A 19,633-nucleotide genomic window follows, 5' to 3' on the forward strand; every position below is an offset into this window, starting at 1 on the left:
TAGAAGACCTACAAGACGTAGAAATGTTCTCTCAAAATATAGGTGCATTCATGGTCTAAGTACTTGGTCTACGGTTGACCAGTACAAACCATAGAATGTCTTACTGTCCGTAGATCATGTCTGACAGTTATCTTATAAGGGGTTTTAAATCTTTTTCCTGATTGTTTTGAATAAAAATTATGTCATTTTACTTTCTACCTAAACCATATATAAAACTTTTAGGATAAATTACCTATATACACATCTTTATTTTTTTAGAATTCCTATTATTCTCTATCATTTTAAAATATTTCTAAAATCCCTTATTTTTATCTAATTCACAAGTCGACAAGATACATATATATCACAACCTTAACACACGATTTTCTTCCTTTTTTTCACTCCTTTAAACTCTCCCTAATTTCATTTCATAATCTTATTAGTTACAATTTTAATATCAATTTGATTTACAAAATAATTCTCTCTTCACTAAATCAAATTTAAACTACTCAATAGTTGTCTTCTTCAATTTTAATTTTTTTCTTCTTTATTTCCTGATAAATTGTGTCACCTCCATAGTCATCTTCTTCAATCTTTTTTTTTTCTTATTTCTTGATACATACGGATTAAGATCCTTATTTTAGGATTATAATTACTAAACTAGTCGAAGAAGGATATATCTAGGACTTCTAAATAGATTGTGAAAAAACGCTTAAAAGGACGAAAAAAGTTGATCTACTGGTGGTTTTGGTAAGGATTTTTAATCGAGATCCATGAATCATGTCTATGTTAATAGTTTATCTTCTAAAGTGAATGTTGAGAAAGAGAAGTCGAAATAGATCAAATTGTTGATTTTCTTGGTCATCTTTTTCTGATTTATATGGGTTCAGCTTTCTAATGTATCTTGTTGTTTTTGTTTCTTGTATAATACCTCAATTTCAACATTATTATACATTACAATTTTATCATGTACAATGATCGTGTTTAAATACTAAATTATTCTTATGATTATAGTTTGGGATTCATTAACTGTTTTTTAATGTATCTAGTTAACTTTGTTTCTCAAATTAATGTATAATGTCTTTGTTTCAACACTTCGATACATTATGCACAATATATCGTGTTCAAATATTTTTTTTGATACATAAACTTAATTAGTTTTTATACTTGATATAAAATTTCTACCAAATGTATCATGTATCTAGGTGTTGCTATGTATATTTTATACTGTTCAAATTTAGAAGGATATGTATCCGTACACAATACATGATACATTAAAGTGTCAGACAAGTATATATCAGATTCATAAATGGTGATACATAAATGTTAGTGTCAAAAGTCTATTTAGTTTGAGGCAATATGTGAAGATCTTGAAGATCATGTACACAATATTTTGTCATTTAAACAATGTTAATATCAAATAGCCTTTTATCAAACACAACTGTACAAATTGTGTGTCAGATACACAATTTTACATCTATGAAATCATATAATTGATACGTGATACTCTATATTGTATCGGATACACAACATTCTATTTTTTGCATAAGCAAATGCACAATTTTTTAGATATGATACGTAAATTTGAATTTATACTAAGGGTAATCGATACGTAGAAACTATCACAAAGTAATGTACCAATCATAAACCTATCATTTGTATGAAAAACAATTACTTATTTAATGTATCAAAGAGAAATATAACACTTATCAATTTAAACGAGATACATAAATAGTATTGTATTTATAAATCTATCCATATCAAAAACAATATTCAAAAAAACGATTACACAGTATTACAAAAAGTATGAACGATATATCAAAGTTATACATATCTTTAGAATTTGTGTTTGTTATACCAATGCACAACGAATACATTGAAAATTCCAACTCTTGTTTCTTAACCTCAACGATGTACTAGATCTACAAAAGTTTCAACAACTTATCGATCTTTAATTCAACTGCAATGGTTGATTTGAGATTCACAAATCAATATTTTGACCAACAACAATTTCATCACTTTTGTATCTTTCATACCTCACATCACTTTCTCATATTTTGAAATGTCTCAACAAGATCGACATGTTCAAACTGTATCAGTACAATTTGTCGACAAGTTTGATTCAAAAAATTGAGATTTTTTAGAAAGAATCAGAAGAAGAAGTTTGAGATACATTTGTAATGACCTGTTTAGTCATTTTGAGCAACAAACTTCAATTCTGGAAAAACAGGCTGAGGCGACGGACCAAACGACGATCCGTCATGAGCACGACGGACCGTCGCAGGGTCTCATTTCAAAACACTTAGAAAATCTGAAATTGGGTACTGAAAATCGACTCTCTGAACTTTGTAATGGAGTGGCAGGACGGACCATCACAGGTGTGACGGACCGTCACCGGCCATTCACCCAAAATCAAGTCTCTGAACTCTATGACGGGCAGCAGGACGGACCGTCGCAGGCGCGACGGGCCGTCACAGACTGCGAAATCCCAGTCTGGTCGGATTTCTGGTTAAGTTTTAAGGGACGTTTTTGACTATTCTTGCCTTAATTATAAAGTTCGTGGGTTTATATTAATAACTCAAATTCTTGGGGGTTAAAAGAGGTAACCCTAAGTTAATTAGTGGGGTATTATTGCCATCTTTTATTCTTAATTATATACTAATTAGGGTAAAATAAAGAGGGTTTGAATAAGAAAATAGAAAGAGCAAGAAGGGAGAGAGAGAAACGATCGAGAAGAAGAGGAAAACACCAAGCTTTGGGAAAATTCTTGCTTGATTCAATTCTTCGGTGGAGGTAGGTTATGGTTTTCATGCTATTCGTAGTAAACTCTTAATAGTGAATGATATGTGTTAGTAGTATTGTAAACCCTTCTATATGCTTAATTGTATGCTTGCATGAATGATGTGATTATGTAATTATGAATAAATAAGCATGATGAAGCTATTGAATCCCAAATCTTGAAAAGAAACCCTAATCTACTTTGTTAATGATGATGCCTTGGTATAAAAGAAGGCTTGATGAATGAAAGTAGTGAGATTAGGGGATTGGGTGCCACGTTCCGATACCAGGATAGAATATGGATCGGGTGTCACGTTCCGACACCAGGATAGAATATGGATCGGGTGCCACGTTCCGGTACCAAGATAGTATATGAGGATCGGAGTGTCACGTTCCGACACTAGGATAGAATATGGATCGGGTGCCACGTTCCGATACCAGGATAGTATATGAGGATCGGAGTGTCACGTTCTGACACCAGGATAGAATATGGATCGGGTGCCACGTTCCGGTACCAGGATAGTATATGAGGATCGGAGTGTCACGTTCCGACACCAGGATAGAATATGGATCGGGTGCCACGTTCCGGTACCAGGATAGAATGAGGATCGGAGTGTCACGTTCCGACACCAGGATAGTATATTGAGGAGCGGAGTGTCACGTACCGACACGAGGAGAATAAAGATAATGAATCTTGAAATATGTTAATATATCCAATCTAATGAACTAAATTCCCAAATGAGTATGATGAGGAGGTGTGAGTCCTCATTGATGTGCTTGGTGTGTTAACCAAGGGTTATGGTAACTGTAAATGCTGCATGCTAAGGATATTAGTTGATTTTATGATATTGCTTAATACATACTGTTTTCTATTTTGAGTTGGCCGATGATATCTACTCAGTACCCGTGTTTTGTACTGACCCCTACTTTTATTGTTTTCTTCTTGTTTATTTGTGGAGTGCAGCAAACGTGCCGTCATCTTCGACTCAACAGTAACTCAAGCCAGTCTTACTACATCGGAAATTCAGGGTGAGCTAATGCTTCTAGCTTGGAATGGATCTTCTTCTTCAAGTCTTGATGCCTTGAACTTCCGGCATGGACTAGCTTCTTATGTATTTTTAGCTTCTTAGAATACTCTTAGTTTAGTAATTTGATTATAGATGTTCTTGTGATGATGACTTCCAGATTTTGGGGATAATAATAGTTATTGATTTTATTAATGAGTTTAAGTCTTCCGCATTACTTTATGTTGATATTACCTTGAAATGTTAAGGTTTAGATTGGTTGGGTTCGCTCACATAGGAGGGTAAGTGTGGGTGCCAGTCGCGGCCCGGATTTGGGTCGTGACAACATTAAATAGATTTTAATGTATTATGAAATACAAATTAAAATGAACAATATTTTCTTTGATCTTCTCCTACTATGGTGCCCACGATCGAGATGGGATGAAGAGGAGGCCAAGCAACATAATCAACATTTTCCTATGATTTCCTTATGCTATATATCGTATTTCCATGTTCTTCCTCATCTCATCGATATACTGCAATGGTGAATTTGAGATCCACACAAAATTATTTGTCTAACTCCAATTCATTATGCATCTTATCAAATTTTCAACAAATTTGAATGATTATTTGATGAACATGAGATGATGAATAGAAAAAATAATGAAATTTTAATTTGTTGATTATGGAAGAATTTGCATCTGACTGAATATTTGGAAGAGAAATGATGGAAGAAAATTTGAATTTTGATTGATAAAAGTTGTTACCATTTGGGAGAGATTGACATCAAATTGATTAGCATGATTTGGGGAAGTCACATTCAAAATGGATTCTCTTTCTTTAAAAGTGTAACTGAATTTGTTTTAATGTATCAAAATTTATGTATCCAGCTTGTTTGCTATGTATCCGGATAGCACTTATTTTGAAGGATTTTTGTAAATTGAAAAATAGTAGGGATAGAATGTGATTTAGGTCATTACATTATGGCGTTTAGGTAAGTTTTACAAACTTTTATGCCTCAAATCACCATTTTCTATTCTATTCCCCAAATTCTCTCAAGGCTAAGCAAGAAGAATAAGATCTAGTGTTCATCCAAGTCTCCAATCCTCCATTCTTTTTGGGCTTAAAGTATCAAGGTATGTGGGTATTTACCCTTGGAATCCATTCTTCTATGGGGTCCATAAGGTTTCTGATTTCTCAATCTTAATTCAATTGATTAAGTTAGGATATCAATTTAACCCTTATGAGTTTTATTCAGTTGTGATTGGTTATCGTTAAATAAGTATTCTAATGCATGATCAATGTTAATATATGGTATTTAGTTAAAAATATTTTGATTGATGCTTAAATTATGATTTTTCAAAATGATGAACTCATGAACATATGAATATATGCGCGTTTATATGAAATCATTGTAAATGAATAGTGGATACTTTGAAAGGAAAGTATCAATGTTATTGTGAAAGGTATTGTCACAAGTTATTATTAACATAATTATGAAAGGTATTTCTCACGTATAAATTAACATTAGTGAAAGGTTTTCTCTCTATGTTGAAATATTTTTAAGGTAGCTATTCTATGTTTTGATCTTAAAAGATGTGGATTGGTGTTGATCATTGTATTTCCTATATTAAATTGATATATGACTTTTATTTATTCTATTGGTATTTAGTCATAGAACCGAGAGCGCTTTGAGGTGGAGGCTCAAATTGGACAGTCAGTAGTAGTAACCTCTAGTCCTAAACTATGAGTCCCCGTAGGATTTTCTTAAATGACCTACCTAGTGGATCCACTTTAGCATAAAAATTATACCTTTGACAAGTAGATCCTCCTTCTTTCGGTATGAGGGATATATCAGATTCCATGATATATCTCTCATGGTCTTATTTTAGGTCAAAGTTAACATCTCACAAAATGACTATTTTTTCGTCGAATCTCTTCTTATGTCCCCTATTGCAAATACATTGACTATATCTTATGTTTTCATGTTTTACTTCTTTGAGACTTCAATTCTTCAAGCAATATCATCTATAAATAAGGCTGGTCAACGGAACGGGATGTACAAGTATCGATCCGGTACCATTTCGGTTCGTTATGGTTTGTCCCGGTTCGATTGCGTACGGGACGGAACAGGACATCCCAAACTGGGACACGAAACGGAATGAAACTGAGGTTTGGTACCGGTTTATCCCGGTTTATTTCCGGTTCCGATCCGATCTGGTTCGATTCTTGTCAGGTTCTGATTAATTAATATTTATTAGTCAATTTATATTATATATTTCTTGATTAATTTATATTATCTATTTATAAATTATAATTTATATTTTATATTAAATAATAAATACTACCCAAGTAACCCAACTACCCCCTATTAGTATTACATTCGAGACTTAGTTGAAACAAAACCCTTCCGAGAAGGTGGTTGCGTAAACTATGCACTCTACTAGTAGTTGTAAATTAAAATTGTAATTGTAATTTATAATAAAAATTTAAATAAATTAAATTGATATTTTTTAATTTGCGTAATTATTTTATCCTTATTTTTATTTAATTTTGTAAAATTACAAATTTAATTTATTTAAATTACAAGTTATAAATGTTAATTATAAAATATAACAATATTAAAAAATAATAAGTAATAACTTATAAACTTCAAAAGATTTAAATCTTGAAAACTTAATTAGACTTAACTTGCAAACTTAATAAGTAAAATTTATATAAAAAAATATCTTTAAAATAACTTAAGTATAAATTACATTATAAATTTAGAAACTATTAATATAAACTTAGAAAAATAAAAAAATATTCATATTTATAATTTTAAAAAATCATTTTTTGATATAACTAGATGTGTCATCCCGTTTCATTCCGGTTTCATCCTGGTATATAGTGGGACGGGACTGAACTGAGTATCCGTCTCAGTAATTCTTGTCTGGTTCATCCCGGTACCGGTCAACTCGTCCCATTCCGGTCCGGTATTGATTCGTTCCGATCCGGTGGTTCCATTCTGGTCCATTCTTAGTCTTATGACTATACATGCTTTAAACCATTTATGCTACCATGCGTATCTTTATGCATATTACCCCATACGTAGTATATTCCATGTACTAATGCACACTTGTTCCTACATTGTGTGGATCCGACACTCTGACCTCAATACTCTTGGATAGTTGGTTCTATAGACTTTAGAGATTGGTGAGTCCTCATGTATAGAGGGTCTAGATGCCTTTTTTGCTTTATGTCATTTCATGTAACACCCTAAAAATTTATAAGCTAAGGCCCGAACCACTCTTTAATTACCTAAAAAATTGAATCGGGTGATCCTTAAGTTACTCATGTGTAAAATGTCATTTCTTTGGTGTTTGGATGGATTTGGATATGATTTAAGGTCACAAAGAACTCCTAGAACAAAGTCGAGTTAAATCTTCATTTTCGATTAAGTTTTGACATAAGATTCTACTGAGGTCAACATCAAACTATCATATCTCCCATCACATAATGAATTAGGTGGCCTATAACCTACCAAATTAAAGGTCTTTGGAACCTCTTTCCAATGAGACCACGCTTGTCTCATTTATGATCAGAGTGAATATGATTGTTTTACCAAATACTGTGAATCCAGAGTTTTCTCAATCTATGAATGACAACTCCAATCATTGGGACAGGGTTTGAACGATGACCCATCGTGTCAAGTTGTCGATAGAGTACTGGGGGTCAACTTTTTGGACCCAAGTCCTGCAGACCCAATAGGCGGTCTGTAGGTGGAACTACTGGCCATCATTTGGACCCGTAAATGGACTTTTGAGTCTGAAAAATTCAATATATAATCCACGGATGGTATCTACAGTCCGTGGTTCAAACCACAAACCTTAAGTTGTTGAAAATTTTGTCGATATACCATGGTTTCACGGTATTTTTAATGCTTTTTTCTTAAGTTTAGTATGTGTCCAAAAGCCTTTTTGTATTAATTTTTATGTAAGTTTCTCTTTATTTGCAGAAAATCTGTAGAAAAGATGAATGCGGAGGTTTTTGAGCAAGAAATCAAGAAAAGTACCACCTACGGAGCTTGTGACGGTCCGTTGTGCCCGCGACGGTCCGTAGGTGGCATCGTAGTGAAGCTGCTGAAGGAAGATGGGGAAGTCTGACCAAGTGTGGGGTTATGGAGTGCGTGATGGACCGTCGTAGCAATGACGATCCGTCCTACTTGTTCGTCATGAAGATCAGAGAAGTAGTCTAGTACCCAAATTCCAAGAGTTCAAGTGTTATGGATCGGAGACCCTCGACGGACCGTTGTGCTTGTGATGATCTGTCATACCTGCCGTCGAGGATAATGAAGAGATCAGTAGATGAATTTGCAAAGTATGGGACGACGGAGTCCATGATGGCCCGTCGTGACCACGACGAACCATCACGAGGTCCGTCGACCCAGCCACATTTTGACAGATTTCCAACAAATAGAGTCCTTCTTTAATTAGGTTTTTGTTTTTTATAAATAGTTCAAAAAACCTCATTTTTGGGGTTAGACTCTTTGGTGATTAGACTCTCTTATAGTTAGACTCTTGGTTAATTTAGGTTCTTTTGTGGATTAGACTTGGTGATTATTATTACACTTTTGGAGAATCTTTAGTCTTCAATTAATTTCAGTAATTGATTATTGGTGATTTTATTAACTAATCAAGTTAAACTCTGGATTTTATTCTTTCTCATTGAAGTAAGTGCATGAATTATTATATTACATATTTGAATATTGTGAATATGACTATGGGCAACTAAACTCCATAACTAGGGTTGTGGGAACCATAGGAGAATTATGAGGTAAAACCTAACAAAAATAACAATTCTAGAATAGTGTCTTGCATGTATTAATAATTCTTTTGCTTAGAAATCTTTTTAACGGATGTCAAACGTTAGAACGCGCCTTAATACTACTTGCCGGACCAAGGAGGTAGATAATAGGAAAAGAATTATCAACATAGATTTAGTGTATACTATCTAATAGGCTAGTATTGATTGGTATAATATAATAACTTAGTCAAATATCGAATCTGATGCTTACTATGAGGTAAAGGTAAGGGTTAGTATAGCAACACACGTAGCCGGACCAAGGTGCGGAGTGAAATTTTCTAGATGCCGGACTATGGATTTAGAAATGCATAACTTAACACTTTACATGCAAGATACTAGGAAAGAATTGTTATAGTTAGAATTATCAAGTTAGGAACCTGTGGGGAACACGTAAACCCTAGTTACTTTTATTAACTGATTAAACTCCAACATTTGAATCTTTTAGTGGTCTACTTTAATTTAGCTAATTATTTTCATTCATTTTGAAATAAAAATCTCCCTTTTATTGTCTTTGCTTTCCAAAGAAATAATTGATTATATAGTAGTAATAACTGATTAAAGTTAAGTCTGAACTATTTTTCTTGTGAGAACGATCCCAACCTCATTAGTTGGGTTCTTTACTTGATACGGCCGCTTTTCTTCTTATTTGAGAAGTAAGTTTGAGCGTATCAAATTTTGGCGCCGCTGCCGGTGAAAGTAGCTTTTAGATTAACTTAAACTTATTACTATAGTTTAGTCAATATTTTCTTAATTTTACTTTGTTTTTTTATTCTTGCAGAACTATCTTCCTTGTATGCCAAATAGACAAACAGAAAGAGAACTCTTTTTTCCCTACGATCACGAATTAGAGCGTACACTACGCAACATGAATCGAAACTTGGGTATTAATGATGATAGTCCAAACCAGAACATCCCAGCTCCGGTTGATGTTCATGTTCAGTTGTTACCCAATGCTCCAGGTGAAAACCAACAGAGGGGACAAAATCCCGCTTCACGGTCCCAAGAATACTATAGAGGCTATGACAATATAGCAGACTCTGATGGTCCACTTGTCTTGCCCCCTCTACCAACAGGCCACACCTTTGTGGTTACTAGTATCCTGATGCAAATGCAAACTGCCAGAGGTTTGTTTTCAGGGCTATGTTTTGAGGATCCACATGCCCATTAAGCTAAGGTAAGTGCAGTGTGTAAAAGCTATGTAGGGAGGCCTGACTTGGACTTGGATTTAATAGGGCTAAGAGTGTTTCCTCTTTCACTGACGGGAGAGGCTGCTATTTGGTTCACTGAGCTCCCTTATAACTCAATTTTCACTTGGAACCAACTAAGGGACATTTTCTAAGCAAGCTACTACACGGTCTCCAAGAAACTAAACCACAAAGATAGAGTGAACAACTTTGTGTTACTACCAGGAGAGTTAGTTAGTAGTTCTTGGGATAGATTCACCTCATTTCTGAGAAGCGTCCCCAATCACCGTATAGATGATGAGTCACTGAAGAAGTACTTCTATCAGGGACAGGATGATAATAAAGCGGTATTGGATACTATAGCGGGTGATTCTTATGGGGAGTGTCCTTATGATGAGATTGTCAAAAAGTTAGAGAAATCTCCCGGAACAATAAAGCTTAGAGTATTAGAAAGTCAGATACTGGGAGAAATACCTTTGTAGTGCAATCCACTCACAACCCAGCCACAAATGAGATTCGTGAAGAGATGGCTCAGATGAGAACTGAGCTTGGGTTGGTATTAAAACATGTCACTGGGGGTGCAAAAAAGATAAATGCAGTCTACTACTTGTCGAAACCACCACCACCAAATGATGAATGCCATTATGAGGAGGATTCCTACGCGGTAAATGAGTAGACGGGGGGTTTCCGACCGAGTGCCCAAGGCTCTAATCAGGAGAATTGGCGCCAAGGTTAAGGGAACCAAGGTTGGATCTATGGTAACTATAACCGTGAGGGTCATTATGTTCGAGAAGGAAATTACAACCGCGACAACAACTTCAACAGGGGTAACTATAGTAATAGAAATGATAGGAATGGGCCCTATGTTCCTCCTCAAAATCGTGAAGTTAATCCTAGGGATGGTGGAGGTAGTATGGCATGAGTTGAGAATACGTTGCATAAAATGATGAGGAGGTTCGATGCTAGTGATGATCACACTAAAGAGTTGAGGAATGATTAGCGGGTACTGGGCCGAAAGCCGATACAACTTCCAATATCGATTAAGCAACTTGAGTTACAATTGGCCCAATTATCTGGGACTTTGAGCACACGGCAATCGGGCACTCTTCCTAGCAACACTATCCAAAATCCGAAAAATGATGGACATTATATGGCAATCAATACTCGTGGTGGTAAGCAAACCATTGACCCACATATGCCGTCTAATGAGAGAAAGGTGACAAAATATACTGATAAAGTGGTAGAGGTTAATGGGGAAGTAGAAGATAACACTGGAAAAGATGTTGAAGTGCCTAAAAAGGTAACTCCTATGCCTAGACAACCACGACCATTTCCTCAAAGATTAGTGAAAAAAATTGAGGATGGTAAATATCGACGTTCTATAACAATGTTGAAGCAACTTTCTATCAATATCCTTTTGGAAGAAGCTTTAGAACAAATGACCGGTTATGCCAAGTTTATGAAAGATCTGGTTACAAAGAAAAGATCGGTCACTTTTGAGGATGATGATAGAATGCAACATTGTAGTGCTATTGCTGCAAGATCTCTGGTACAAAAGAAAGAAGATCCGGGTGCATTCACTATTCCTTGTACAATCGGGCTATTACATTTTGCGAAAGCATTATGTGATCTAGGGGCAAGCATAAATCTCATGCCCCTCTCGATTTACAAGAATCTGAGTTTGCGTGATCCAAAGCCCACTGCGATGCGGATACTGTTTGCCGATCGAACAGTAAAAAGGCCTATAGGGATACTCCACGATGTGCTAGTAAAAGTGGAGTCGTTCATATGTCCGGCAGACTTTGTTATTCTTGATTGTGAAGTCGATTTTGAAGTGCCCATTATTCTTGGGAGGCCATTCCTTACTACGGGAAGAGCCTTAGTAGATATGGAAAAGGGGCAGATGAAATTTCGGTTGAACAATGAGAAAGTGACCTTTAACATTTGTAGGTCCATGAGGCAGAGTGATGAGATCCAATCGGTATCTGCTATATCCTACAACGTTGGTGAGTCATCTGAGACACAAATAGAAGAACATCTAGGTGTACAAGCATTAGCGGCAGTGATAATGAATTTTGATAACGATTGCATTGAAGAGTATGAGTCATTAGTCGCGGCTCTTGATCGAGGTGATGTTTGGTTTAAACCGAAGAAATATGAGTTAGATATGAAGAATTGCGAGTCTCAACCCGTGAAACCATCTATAGAGGAGGCTCCAAAGTTATAACTAAAAGCTCCCCCACCTCATCTCAGGTATGAATTCTTAGGAAAGAGTGACACTTTGCCGGTAATCATTGCAATAGACCCGAATGAACAACAAGTTGAGAGTTTGGTTAAAATGCTAAAAAGGTTCAAAATAGCTATTGGATGGACTATTGTGGACATTATTGGGATCCCTCCTGGTATTTTTTCTCATAAAATCCAACTCATGCCCAATCATAAGCCAAGTATTGAGCACCAGAGACGCTTAAATCTACCTATGTAAGAGGTCGTGAAGAAGTAAATCATTAAGTGGTTAGATGCCGGAGTAATCTATCCGATCGCCGGTAGTAGTTGGGTATGTACTGTTCAGTGTGTACCTAAGAAAGGGGGAATGACTGTGGTCCCTAATGAGAAAAATGAACTTGTTCCAATGAGACCGGTTATTGGATGGAGGGTGTGTATGGATTACCGCAAATTAAATGCATGGACTGAAAAAGACCATTTTCCTATGCCCTTCATGGATCAGATGTTGGATAGATTTGCCGGAAAAGGGTGGTACTATTTTCTTGACGGATATTTGGGGTATAATCAGATTTCTATTACACTAGAAGATCAAGAGAAAACCACTTTTACTTGTCCATATGAGACCTTTGCGTTTAAAAGAATGTCGTTTGGGTTGTGCAATGCACCCGTCATATTTTAGAGATGTATGATGTCGATATTTTCCGACATGGTGGAAGATACTGTAGAAGTTTTTGTTGATGATTTTTTTGTGGTTGGTGATTCATTCAAGCGGTGTTTGAACAATTTATCTGAGGTCCTTAAGAGATGTGAAGAATGTAATTTAGTACTAAATTGGGAAAAATGCCATTTCATGGTGAAAGAAGGTATTGTTTTGGGTCATCGCATTTCAGAAAAGTGCATAGAGGTTGATCGAGCTAAAATCGAGGTAATAGAGAGACTTCCCCCACCTATCTCTGTAAAAGGTGTTAGAAGCTTTCTTGGGCATGCAGGTTTTAACTGGAGATTCATCAAAGATTTTTCAAAGATTGCACATCCGTTGTGCAAACTGCTGGAGAAAGATTGTAAATTTTTTTGATCAATCCTGTCTTAAAGCATTCGACGAGCTAAAAGAAAAATTAGTGTCTGCATCTATCATTATTTCTCTGGATTGGAACAGTCCATTTGAGGTGATGTGCGATGCTAGTGGGGTTGCTCTTTGTGTAGTATTGGGACAAATAAAGAACAAAATCCTTCACCCCATTTACTATGCTAGTAAATCCCTAAATGAAGCTCACAAGAACTAAACAGTGACTGAGCAAGAACTCCTTGCATTAGTCTTTGCTTTTGAAAAATTTTGCTCCTATTTGCTAGGTACTAGAGTTATAGTGCATACTGACCATTTAGCATTGATATATTTGATGGAAAAGAAGGATGCAAAACCGAGGTTTATTAGTTGGGTATTACTGCTACAAGAATTTGACTATGAAGTAAGGGATTGAAAAGGGACCAAAAATCAAGTTGCCGATCACTTGTCTCGACTAGAAGATGAAGCTATGAGAGAGTTAGGGGATAAGACTGATATTGATAATACTTTCCCCGATGAGCATGTATTGACTGCCTCACGAGACTTGATTCCATGGTTCGCATATTTCGCAAACTATCTGGCTAGTGATATTATTCCATCGGACTTGTCCTTTCATCAAAGAAAAAAGTTCATGTATGATGTGAAGAAGTTCTTTTGGAATGAACCATATTTATACTGGAGTTGTGCCAACGGGCTTATGCGGTGTTGTGTGTCAGAATGTGAGATGTTGAGTGTTTTAAGAGGCATGCCATTCCTCACCCGTTGGTGGACATCATAGTGGTATCCAAACCACTCATAAGATATTAAAATGTGGGTACTATTGGCCAACTCTTCATCAAGATGCTCATGAGTTTGCTAAAGCATGTGATAGATGCCAAAGAGATGACGACATTTCAAGAAAGCAAGAGCTCCCTCTAAACCCCATTCTTGTGATTGAGTTATTTGATGTTTGGGGTATTGACTTTATGGGTCCTTTATGAGTTCTCATGGAATGAGATATATTTTAGTAGCGGTTGATTATGTATCTAAATGGGTGGTAGCTATCGCCCTCGCAAACAATGAAGGTACGAGTGTCATTGCGTTCTTAAAAAAGAATATATTCTCTCGTTTTGGCACCCCAAGGGCAATTATTAGTGATGGGGGCTCCCGCTTCTGCAACAGATTGTTCAACGGGTTATTGGAGAAATATGGGGTTCGCCATAATGTGGCCACCCCTTACCATCCTCAAACTAGTGTGCAAGTTGAAGTGTCAAATAGGGAGATCAAAAATATATTCTCAAAAAACAGTGAACGTTAGTAGAACGGATTGGTCAAGGAGGCTTGATGATTCTCTTTGGGCCTACCGGACAACGTATAAGACTCCCATAGGTATGTCCCTATACCAACTTGTATATGGGAAAGCTTGTCATCTTCCGGTTGAATTCTAGCATAAAGCCATGTGGGCTATGAAGAAGTTGAAAATGGATTGGAGCAAAGCTGCAGAACAACGGTTAACTGGGTTCAATGAACTTGATGAATTTCGCCTGAAAGCTTATGAAAGTTTAGCCCTCTACAAAGAAAAGATGAAGAAGTACCATGAACTAAAAATTGAAAAAACGAGAGTTTATGGTTGGGGATTTGGTGCTTTTATTCAATTCTAAGTTGCGCTTGTTTCCTAGCAAGCTCAAGTCCAAATGGACTGGTCCTTACTTGGTTACCCAACTATTCCCTCATGGAGCAGTTGATTTGAAAACTAAGGAAGGTGTCCGGTTCAAGGTGAATGGACAATGCATAAAAATCTATTTCGAGTATGCTGAATAGGCGAATGAAGTGATTGAGGCATACAATCTTGATAAACTCTGAGTAATCAAGTATCCACAGTCGTGCCGCGACGTTAAATTAGGCGCTTGTTGGGAGGCAACCCAATACTTATATTTTTTCTTTCTAGTAATGGTAGCATTTTCTACTAATGGGTTTTAAATTTGTAGGTACATCATCAGGAAATTCTGTAGAAAATCACTTTGCAGCAGTCACTGACGGACCCATCGACGGCCCTTCACGAATGCGATGGACCGTTGCATGAATCCATCATGTCAAGTACGTCATTTAGTTATTTTCAAAATGAGGGCACACGTGACGGAACCAATGACGGACCGTCACAATTGCGACGGACCATCGTTGGGGACTCATCGCGTCATTAATGAAGTGTACCCGACCCTACCCGGCTGGTTTTTTTAAAAAAAATTCTTAACATTTAAAACCTTAACCCCTTCATTTCACACATTTCATTCCCTCTTCCTCCCATTTCCCTCCCTTTTCAACTTCCAACTTCCTACCTCTCTTTCAACCGATCATTACCCAAATTCCCAAATTCCTAAAATCCACTCTCTACTAGTCGTAGTCTGCTGCTGTGGTTCTCTTCTTAATCACCAAGTACCTTCCTCACTTGTTTTTCTCAAAATTCTCAAGTTATGTGTCTTTGATTTCTACCCATTTACATTGCATTTTTGTTTAACTAATAGTATTAGCCTATTTCTTATTGATGGGATCATTCTTTAATACATGTTCTGTCTGACCTAGGTTGAGAATCCTCAAAATTGCCTTGTTAAAACTCTAGAAATAGGTGCTTTAGCATTGCTAGTTTAATAGGTATTTGGGTTAAACACATGTAGGTTAAAACACTAAAAATTCCATTTGGGTCATAGGGGATGAATGTGGCATCCCCAGTTCTGTCACTGAATGAAAGAAAGAGACATCGATGACGGACTGTCGTACCCACGACAGACTATCATAGGGTTCGTCCCAACATCCCTAACACCCCACTGTCCAATTTTCTCCAAGTGTCCACCAACGGACACATGCGACAGACCGTCGTTCCCACGACGGTCCGTCCTTCACAACTGTTCTAGTTGTCAGAGACCCTATTCCTAAGGGTCTCTCACTTTTTCCAAGTGTCCTCTTACGGACACATGCGACGGACCGTCGTTCCCACGATGGTCTGTCCTGCACAACCGTGTGGTTGTCAGAGACCCTGTTCCTATGGGTCTCCAAATTTTACCAAGTGTCCTCTTACGGAAATCTACGACGGACCATCATACCCTCGACGGTCCGTCCTACATAATCATCATCACGGTTAGAGACCCCTCTCCTAAGGGTCTCCATACTTTTTTCTAAGTGTCCCTCGACGCACATCGATGACAGACCGTCATCATTACAACAATCCGTCCTGCTTATCCGTCATACTTCTCAGAAACTTTCTTTCAGGGGTCTCCACATAAACATAGTTTAAGTAATACATGACAGACCTCATGACGGTCCGTCGTACTCACGACGATCCATCACCTGGTCCGTCGTGTTTCACTGTTACCATAGAAATGTCATTACATCTTGACTCTTTTATTTATTTTGTGTCGTTTTGCTTGTCTTGTTTTCTCCTTCTAGTACTAATATTTATTCTTTATAGGTATTATCGATTATGGATCCAAAACAAGATCGAGTCTACGCACGTGGGCGATCGAAGTCTGTCGCCCCATATGCCCCCTGGTCATTGGCTCTGATGATGAGCGTGACCCCGAGTACGTGCCCCCAGGCACTTCCACCCCATCCCGAGTTGTACATGCTGCCAGAGCCACACCCAAAAAAGGTGGCGTCCGGCGTAGTCACTGCCTCCCAGTCTGATGAGTAGTGCACACTGATCGGGACACCGTCTGGGTAGCACAGGTTCGCACGGCTGCGCAAGCTACTTCTACTGACACTACCCCAATCCAGTCTATCCCGGGTAGTAGCACTACCCAGAGCTCCTTTAGATCTGCCCCTTTCCTCGCTCTGGGTCTAGAAATAGGAGGGGCAGATGGATACACCTATGTATCGCATCCAGCCTTGGATGTCAAGGTCTATTGCTAAGGCAGACGAACGCATGCAGCGAAGAATGGTCCAGCACACAGAGCGGAAGATCGATGAGGTTCATCAGCTCTCTGACGCTTTTGAGTTGCGGGTGCTAGCCCGACCATCCCCTCAGGTGGATGTGTCGACCCGTCAGGCTGCGGTCGAGAGTCTTTGTGCAGACATTGATATGATCTTAGAGGCTAGGGTGCCTGAGTCTGAGGCCCCTTCTGTAGCGCCCGTTGAGGACACAGCGATGGCGGCCTTATTCGCCATTTCTGAGATTCCTCCACCTTTCCGTCGAGAGCATGCGTACGGGTCGAGAGGAGGATGAGGCTAGAGTATGGAAGAAGGAGCGCCGTGAGATGGAGGATGCAAGGAGAGACTCGCTTGTTGATGAGGAGGTGCGTCAGATGAGGTTCGTAGAGTCAGCTGCTGGGGCATCTAGCTCCAAAAATGTGGAGATAGCGGGAGGCACTGCTGATAGTGCTGTTATTGCTGAGGACACTACTGAGGGTGTCCAGATTACAGAGGTAGTGGGTTCCGGGGAATTGGACCTACCAACTTGCTGATCGTCGGCGCTTTGCGCCCCAGGTTTGCTTCACCTACCACTCTTGTATTTAAATTTTTTTATGCATTGGGGACAATTGCATGTACTTTTGTTGGGGTGGGGTAAATGGAACGTGAGTGCTAGGGTGAAGTCTGAGTAGGGCAATTCGCTATCCTCTTTTGGGATTTTCTTTCCTGTTTTCTTTTTCGCCAAGGGACATGATTATTTTAACTGTTGAACCGACATGTCTATATCTTGTGTACATAGTTTAATTCTGAAGCAAGATGGCTAAAATGATATCCTGATGAAATGAAAATGATGCATGACTAGGCATAGTAATTGATAAATGTGTAGCTCTAAGCATGACATAGAGGTACACCACTGCATGACTCTTAGTCTAAAATTCGAACTAGGTGTCTCATAATCTGGTAGAGTAATGAGATGTCAAGTGAGTGTGAGAAATATTTGAACTGTCCACTATTTGTACTGAGCTAGAACTTGCCTGGTTAGTCATGCTAAAAGTAAGTTGTAATAGACAATTAGGAAAGGATCATAGGCCCTTGTTCAATATAGCCCATTTTTAGCCTAAATAAAAAAACAAATGAAATTAATCCTTCTTTGATCCAAATGATTGAGCTTAAACAGGACCTTTCTTTTCACCCCAACTAATCTTTTCTGGGAATGATGTGTTGTCCCTGGTCCCTCCTTGGACATGTGCACCTCAGCTTATGCAAAAATCATAAGTTGCGGGCGGCTAATGCAGTAAAGAACCTTTTTATGGCCCTGAACCAACTTTGGGTATTGTGTACTTTGACTCATGGAAAAGCCATGAGTTGAGGGTGGCTATTATGAGGAATGCTCTGGAAAGTGGGGTTGAAAGAACAAATAGAGAGAAAGAAAAATAGTAAAGTGACTCAAGAATCAGTTGAAAAAAAGTGAAATAAAAAAAAAATTAAAAAATACAAGAAATACAAGCAAGAAAAGAAGAGAGTCACTTACATAAATGCAGAAAGAAGGGAAAATATCAAGGTGAAAGATTATGAGAAACTAGGCGAAATAAAATGATAAAAAGTGGTATGTTTAGCCGATATGTCAAGAAGGGATAAAAAACACTAAAGTATACCTAAATACACCCTACCTAACCCTGAGCCTATGTTACAAGCTAAGGAAGTCCTATCGTGATCCTAAAAGTTGTATAGCAAACTTAAAGTAGTGAAAATAAGGGCAAGCTTATGGAAATATGTATGAATGAGTTGTGAATCTGTTCTGAGAGTGAGTATTGAAAAGTAATCCTTATACTCAAACTAAAATCATTGTGTGAAAAATGAGGATATTGTTTTGAAGTCACGACACTAGTTTCAATACCGAAAATATTAGCACCTCGGTGAGAAATTGAAGAGGATATGTGTTAGTGCGTGGTGAGTCTGTGTCATGGTTTGATTCCACATAATTCAAGCCTAATAGTGACAGTATGCATAAATATGATGATATTGATCGGTATTAATAGCCAAATGATTGCTAAAGATAAAACATGGATATTATTGTATAAAGATTTTGTAGTGAGTCATAGTGCGTCGCTGGAGGACAAACAACGAATTTAAGTTGAGGGTGTTGATATACCATGGTTTCACGGTATTTTTAATGCTTTTACTTAAGTTTAGTGTGTGTCCAAAAGCCTTTTTGTATTAATTTTTATGTAAGTTTCTCTTTATTTGCAGGAAATCTGTCTAAAAGATGAATGCGGAGGTTTTCGAGCAAGAAATGTTGAAAAGTACCACCTACGGAGCTTGTGACGATCCGTCGTGCCCGTGACGGTCTGTAGGTGGCATCGTAGAAGCTGCTGAAGGATGGGGAAGTCTGACCAAGTGTGGGGTTACAAAATGCGTGATGGACCTTCGTAGCCTTGACGGTCCGTCCTGCTGGTTCGTCATGAAGATTTGAGAAGTAGTCCCAGTACCCAAATTCCAAGAGTTCAAGTGTTATGGAACGGAGACCCTCGATGGACCGTTGTGCCTGTGACGATCCGTCATACCTGCCGTCGAGGATAATGAAGAGAGCAGTAGAAGAATTTGCAAAGTATGGGACGACGGAGTCCATGACGGCCCATCGTGACCATGACGACCCGTCTCGAGGTCCGTCGACT

The sequence above is a fragment of the Solanum lycopersicum genome, chromosome 9 (genome assembly GCF_036512215.1).
Source record: "Solanum lycopersicum chromosome 9, SLM_r2.1".
Classification (NCBI taxonomy): Eukaryota; Viridiplantae; Streptophyta; class Magnoliopsida; order Solanales; family Solanaceae; genus Solanum; species Solanum lycopersicum.